The sequence below is a fragment of the Chaetura pelagica genome, unplaced genomic scaffold (genome assembly GCF_000747805.2).
Source record: "Chaetura pelagica isolate M959 unplaced genomic scaffold, ChaPel_1.0 scaffold46, whole genome shotgun sequence".
Lineage (NCBI taxonomy): Eukaryota > Metazoa > Chordata > Aves > Apodiformes > Apodidae > Chaetura > Chaetura pelagica.
Window position 1 is genome coordinate 5,769,847 of NW_009954102.1, and position 7,176 is coordinate 5,777,022.

The window sequence follows — 7,176 nt, forward strand, 5'->3', positions numbered from 1 at the left end:
TTGTTTCTGAATTGTTCTTGTTAATGCAGTGCTGATTGAGGACTGATACAGCCCCAGAGATCAAAAATCTCCTATCCCCATGACAGCTCAGGCTTCTCCTCAGGGCACTTTTGGCTTGACCTAGAGGTAGTACAGGTTCCAAATCCATTAAGTCCTTCACCCTTTTCAGATAAATCTCATTGCTTTAAATTTTGGTGATGATTTTGTATTGTGAAAGTCTGATTTCCTGAAATTAAACTCTCATCTAACTCTTTCTGGTCACTTGGATGAACTCAGATCACAACTGAGAGAACTCTGGAAGTTACTTCTATCATTTTTTTATAATCATCCAGTTGTTAAACTACCCTTTGAGTCTTTAGGCACAGTCACCATCAAATTTACCACCTACAAGAAAAGTGGTATTGCCTTTAAGTTCAGCCATGTGCAAGTAATATCACTTGTTTAAAGCTACTCAGAGCCTGGAATACTTCAAAATCCATATATAGGGATTTAGATTAATAATACCTTTGAAATAGAAAAACCAGGCTGCTCAGATAAATCGTTTTTTCCCATGTACAAATCAGATACTTCACAATAATAGAGCCACAACATGGCCACAGTAAATCCTGTTGGGTCAGTGAGTCGTTTATCACAGAAACACCACATCCCCTTGAATACTTGCAATTATGGGAGGCTTTTTAAAATCAAATTGTTTATTTTATGTGTATACAGGCACACATGCAAATATAAAATTTAGTAAGACAATATGGGTCTGCTATAAGTTAGGCACACTAGGAAATCTCTGTGATTATATGTCCTTCATTTGCATAGGTGAGCACAGGTTATTCATGCAGGTTTTTTCACTTCCATTTTGAAAAATCTTAGCTATTATTGAGACTCAGGTGTATCCATTTTTAAAAAAAATATATTATGTCATAGAGGGATATGCCATTTTACACTGTGAATTGCATTTCAGTGTTTCTCTGCTGTTTCAAGACCTGTAAAACATGCTTTTGAGCAGCTGGTTTTCAATAGCTTTTGGGCATGGGAAGAATTAGCGTTTCCTTGGTCGTGCTGGAATCCAGGGACTGCAGGGCTGTTTGACACTTGTGAAAAACATGCTAAGGAAAATGGCTTTCCACACCTTTCCACATGGGGCAGAGGACCATCATCCTAGCTTGACTGAGGAGCACAGGGTTCATGGGGTTTGCAGCACACAAGCATTTGGTGGATGCTGTCTTGGATGACACATGACCAGCACAAATGACTACAAGACACTGAAGGTTAAATCTGAAGGCAAGAATGGGAGCTTACCAGGACCTTACTGCTGGTAGGGTAGAGAGAAAGGACCAGATGAATAACACCAGTGCTCACTCAGAGACTTCCCTGTCTTTTTGATCTACAAGCAATAGCAATATAATCATCTGATAAACACCAGATTATTAAGAATTTTAATAATTCTCTTATTTTTGAACCCACCTTTGTGGTAAATCTTCTCTTCTCCAATGAATGTTGCTGAACGTGATCTGTAAAAAAAACCCCAAACCTCCCATCAGCCAGTTTTGATTCTTGAGATCTTCTTTATGGAAATGAACAACAAAGAAAAAATATATTTTCCATTCTGACAGACACAGCAAAAGTATCTTTTTTCTTATTTCATGAGTTGTCATGAGTCTGCTTACTCAGCTGTAAAGAAAGGGACTTTGGCTGTCACTTTTGCTCTTAAATCTTAGAACAGAAATGAGTAAGAAATCATTGGGCTGAGGCTGGGCAGTGCAGAAGACACAGTACCTAATAACTCTCCTAGGAGATGACCAAGCCTGGGGATAGGGTAGCCAGAAATAAAACCCAGTGCCCATTAATGTTATTTGTTCCCACTTTGCCTTTGCAAACACTCCCAAACTTTTCTCTCATCCCTCTGTTTTTAGCTCCTTCTCTGAAACAAGCAGATAATGAAGGCAGTGAGGAGGTCCCAACAGCACACAGTGCTGCAAGCACACACTGAATTGTGAGAATGTGCTTGAGTCTGTCCCCATCCAGCAAAGAAAGTGTTGGGTGTCTGCTCAGGTTCAGCTGTCTTGAGGCCTTATTGTCCAGTGCACAGATTTATACTCAGGCTGTCATCTTTAATGAAGGTGCCTGCCCTTGGCTTTCTGAAATCCTATCCAATGTAGACTGACTGAGCTTTTTGTGTGATGAGTACAAGGTTTTCTAGTCATTACCTGAATTAGGATTGCTCCAGGTTTGATAAGAGTACGTGGTGTCTTTATTGTTTTTTTCAAGTTCATGGATGGTTTTTCCATACTTCTGTTTTCATTATTTCTTTTCTGAAAATACAGTCTGGTTTCCTTTTTTTTAGATAAAAAGAAAAAAAAAATAAAAAGAAGATTGTAAAGTGTCTAGATATTTGCTTTCTAATTACAGAGACATTCAAAGTTGAAACACAAAAATGTTGGAACTGTTCACTAACAACATTTATTTTCCTGCCCACACAGCATATTCCTCTTTTATTTAGCTAAGATGATACCACAGGGGAAAGTTCTGTGTAAGATCTTGAGACTGTCATTGTGTTTTTCAGTCTATTTGCACTGGCAGCTAAGAATGCTGAAAGGTAAATTTTATTTTTTATGGATAACTGATGCCCAAGCTTCCTGAAACAGTGCAGTGGAAACTGTCTATTAGAGTTGTATTTGCCTTCTTGTGTACATCTAAGTATGAACATTAACAGTCTGACACCTCCTTCGTGGAAATCTAACACAATTTCACACTCAGTAGCATTTGAAAATTGAAATGAGAATAGCTTAAGTGAAGAGTTTAGTGTTGGGCTCCACTCAGTGGCAGGTAGATATCCAGACATCCATTGGCAGATACATACACAGGCATGGTATGAGTGACAGAGCACTGGAACAGGCTGCCCAGAGAGGCTGTGGAGTCTCCTTCACTGGAGACATTCAAAACCCACCTGGACGCATTCCTATGTGATGTACTCTAGGTGACCCTGCTCTGGCAGGGGGGTTGGACTAGATGATCTTTTGAGGTCCCTTCCAACCCCTAAGATTCTATGATTCTATGATTCTGTGGTGGTGACAGGTCTCCTGACCCCACGATCAGTTGTCCTTCCTTCACCTGGCAGTGTTCTCAGGTGATGGAAATTGTTTTTCCCCCATATCACAGCCAGTTTCCACCTCTTAGGAAAACTTGAGTGGCTCCTGTATCATGAGGCAACAGGTAGGCAGAGATGTCTCACCATATGATACCAGAGTAAATTCTGTATCTTGACCATACCAGACATTTCCAGATAATTACAGTAATTCCAAAGACAATCCTGGAGAAGCATAATGTTCTTTTCTGACTGCTTTTCTTAGCTACCTTTACTGAATTTATGTTGTTGTAACAGGTGTGGGCATTCAGACTGACATTTAATTTATCCTCTGAATTAAAAAGAGGATGATAGAGTTTAGTCCCACTTAAAAAATGCCAGCACTCTGTCACTGAGCCTTGCTTCTATCAAAGCCACATTAGTGTTCAGCTGTTTACAATTTGCTGAGCTTCCCATGCAAGCTACCTCAATAAACAGTTTAACAGCAACAAAAAGAACATGTGGCAAGAAAGGCCCCCCCTTTTTGGGGAAGAATAATTAATTATGTTGAGAAATTAAGCTGCAAGCAGATTACTTCAACACTGTATTTCCTCTTGATTTTAAGTAATGAGCTGTAAAATCTAATCAATGTGCCTCCAAGGGAGCAGTACTTTTGGGCTAGAACTGACACCACTTGGGCCATCTACCTGGAAGTTTGCTGACTGATAAGGCATTGTGCTTAATTAGAGATGCCATATCTGTATCTACATAGTCCACTGAGCATTGAGGACATACAGGTATGAAGACCTTGCAATAAGGACAGTGCTGATCATACTGAACAGAACTGGAACAAAGTGGTGGGTAGAAAAAAGAGAAAGAAGCTGATATGAAATTAAACTGTTTGTATTCTTATTTCACAATCAGTTTCTGGGTTAATATTCTGTTTCACTACAAAGAAAGCTCAACATCAAAAAGTCATGCAACCAACAAAATAAGCTCATCCCAGAGACAACAGAAAGGTTGTAGAATTTAGAAGGGGGAAAATGTAGTTTGCAGTTAACTGGAATGTGTGTTCCTGGTATGTGCAGATCCCACTAGTGCTCAGACTCTTTTGTCATCCTCAGCATCTCTCATTAACTGTTATGGAGAGTTCTAATTGGAAACAGCATGCTTAGCTTTTTGATGGGCTTGCACAAAGCACACATGCAGACTGCTTAACGTGGCCTGACGGACAACAAGGGACATGTCATGGGCTGTATCTGCTGGAGGATATCTTCTACACAGCACTCACTAGTCCTACAGAGCATTCCCAGTGTGCAATTATCTGCCTATGTCGAATGGATTGGATAGTGGATTTTCATTAAAAGCACCATTCTTTCATCACTGGGAATATAATACATGATGTGGGCTGCTACAGAAGGATGTTTGCTGCAATGTTAAAAAAAATATTAAAAATCTGAAGTTAGGGCTTTGGAGCCAGAAGTTGTGATGGTACACACAGAGGACAAAATTAATTGTCATCCTTCACTGGAGACATTCAAAACCCACCTGGACACATTCCTGTGTGATGTGCTCTGGGTGATCCTGCTCTGGCAGGGGGGTTGGACTGGATGATCTTTCGAGGTCCCTTCCAACCCCTGGGATTCTGGGATTCTGTGATTCTGTGATCTGAGATTTCCAGTCAACAACATATCAAAAAAGCAGAAAAAATAAGGAGGGATGTGTCAATTATAACAAAGCTTAGAAAACATGGTCATCTTATTGCTGTGAACTGGGAAACCACAGAATGACAAGGAGGCAGGAAAGACGTAAGACATTTTCATACTTCAATCAATAGGAAACTGCCTATTACAATGATGGTGGTTATATGTTCACAAAATAAACTGTCTTTTCATTTACTAAGGGTATTCTCCCAGGGCAGTGAATGGTCTGTGTTAAACTCTCAAGCACTCAAACTCCAAAAAAAGGATGAGACACAGATTTATATGCAGATTTGGAATAAAAGTTTGGCCTCGTCACTGAAATGGAGCATATCTAAATTGAATTTTCATTGCATTTCACACCCATTTTTCAAATTGCTGTCCTCAGAAAGCTTATTTATCCATCAGGAAATTCTGTTTGTCAGGACCAAGAAACCAAGTGGTGGCTAAGAGGACAAGAAAAGAACATGTCATGTGAATAATTATTCTTTGGTGCTACAAAGAGCTATAGAAGAGTTCATGGAGGGAAATTAAATGAGGAAATTCAGGGGAAAATTTAAGGTGGAGTTAGAAATTATATTAAAGTTATTGCTCTCTCTGTGCATATTAAATATGCACAATGAAGACAGATTGCTCATAGCAATCTGGTAATAGAATGTTACCATAGAACAAATCCAAATGAAAATATGTAATTCAGAGCCATAGGTTTATATGAAAGTTTCTCTATTTCTCCTCCTCCCCCAAGAACACTTAATTTTTCATCCCTCTTCATAGAAGAGGTCAGATTTTAAAAAAAAAACAACACTCTTTTCTCCTTGCAAATATCCTTAATAAACTGAAAATGATTACATTCATGGCAGTACAAATGCACCAACAGTAGTGTACAAATTAATTAAGGCAGGTTCACAGCGCAGCAGATTTTGCTGAACCTGGCCATTTTTGTATGCTTTAATCCCTTATAACTGCCTGTTTTCCCAGAAGACATCTTATCAGGCAAACATTGTTCTGGCATCCCAGAACATGACAGACTGTCATTAGATAAAGGAGAAGGTTAATAAAATAGAAATCCAGGTTACAAGCAATGTTTTAGCCAGAGGCATCCCATGGGTTGTGGTGAAGCAAACAGCAGAATAGTCAAATGCAGCAAATTAGTCAGCAAAAGAGTGCCAAATATTCAGCTCTTATTCTATAATTAGGATGTGCCAACAGAACCTGAAATAATTCTTTTTGTTGAAATATTTGGACTGAGTTTCCTTTGGTCCACAGACTCCCATTTCAATATCCAGATAGTCTGGGGAGCACAGTTCGTTAGGAAAGGTTTCCTCAGAAGTCATTAGGTGAGGATAACATAAGCAGGGGGTGGGGGGCTCCCCCTTTCTTTTGTTTTGTAAAACATTTCTGGAAATGCCTAGCAGAGCCTGTGTGTGTCAAGTGGAATGAGAATGCATGGGAATAGGGCAGAGCAGGATTACTTCTCTGGCTCATCTCAGATTAAAAGGAAATACTCTGTTTTATTGTATTGCAGGGTGATGGTGTCAGCTGCAAATATTTCTGCAAAGTAAGTATCTTTTTCTGATAGATACTGTTGAGACATAGAGGAGTGACCATTGCCCCCAGGCCTTTGGGTAAGATGGAAATCAAACATTTGAATGAGTCAGTAATATGAGGAAAGGACACGGTTTAGCTAGTGGTTTGGAAGATAAGTTTTGCTTTTTTCATCTTCAGGGATGCCAGAGGCAGATTAGGAGAAGAGAAAAAATTCCTACTGTCATCTCTGTAACCTGAGAAATGCACTACCTTTTCTGATCAAAATATATTTGAAAAAGAAATAAGTGATTGCTTAGATTTTAGAAGACCATTTGTTCCTGTTTTAAGAAAGAAAGAGAAGAAATGAGCATTAAGTCCAAGCTGAAGATTCCTGAGGAGGAAACACGGGAAGCTTATTCCAGAGGTGGAGGAAGATCTTTGAATCTTCAATCTATTTGGTGTCAGTGCTGATTTACACTTACTGATCTGGCAGATCTGCCTTAACTCTATGAGAGATTTCCTGTGACTTCACTTGGTTTTCTTGTGCAACTTGACTTTACAGCCTTTTTTGCTCACAAACTGTGACAGTTGCCATGTGCTGATGTCAATAAACCCTTTCAGGAAAACCTCTCCTCCCTACTGATGTTTGAGGAAATATCTTCTACCATAGCCAGCTGGAAAGCTACTTCCTCCATGTCCATAAGAGAATGATGCATCTATGAATGGGATTTCAAGAGCTATAGAACTTAACTTTGTTCCCTTCAAACTCCCTGATAAAACTTGCACTGGGTCTTTTAAAAGCAGAGTTAGGTTCACGTGGGGCTTTTCTGAAACTTCTGTTTAACTTGTGAGGTGCACAGGTCAGAAGGAAAGAGGGAAAAACAGCCAAAG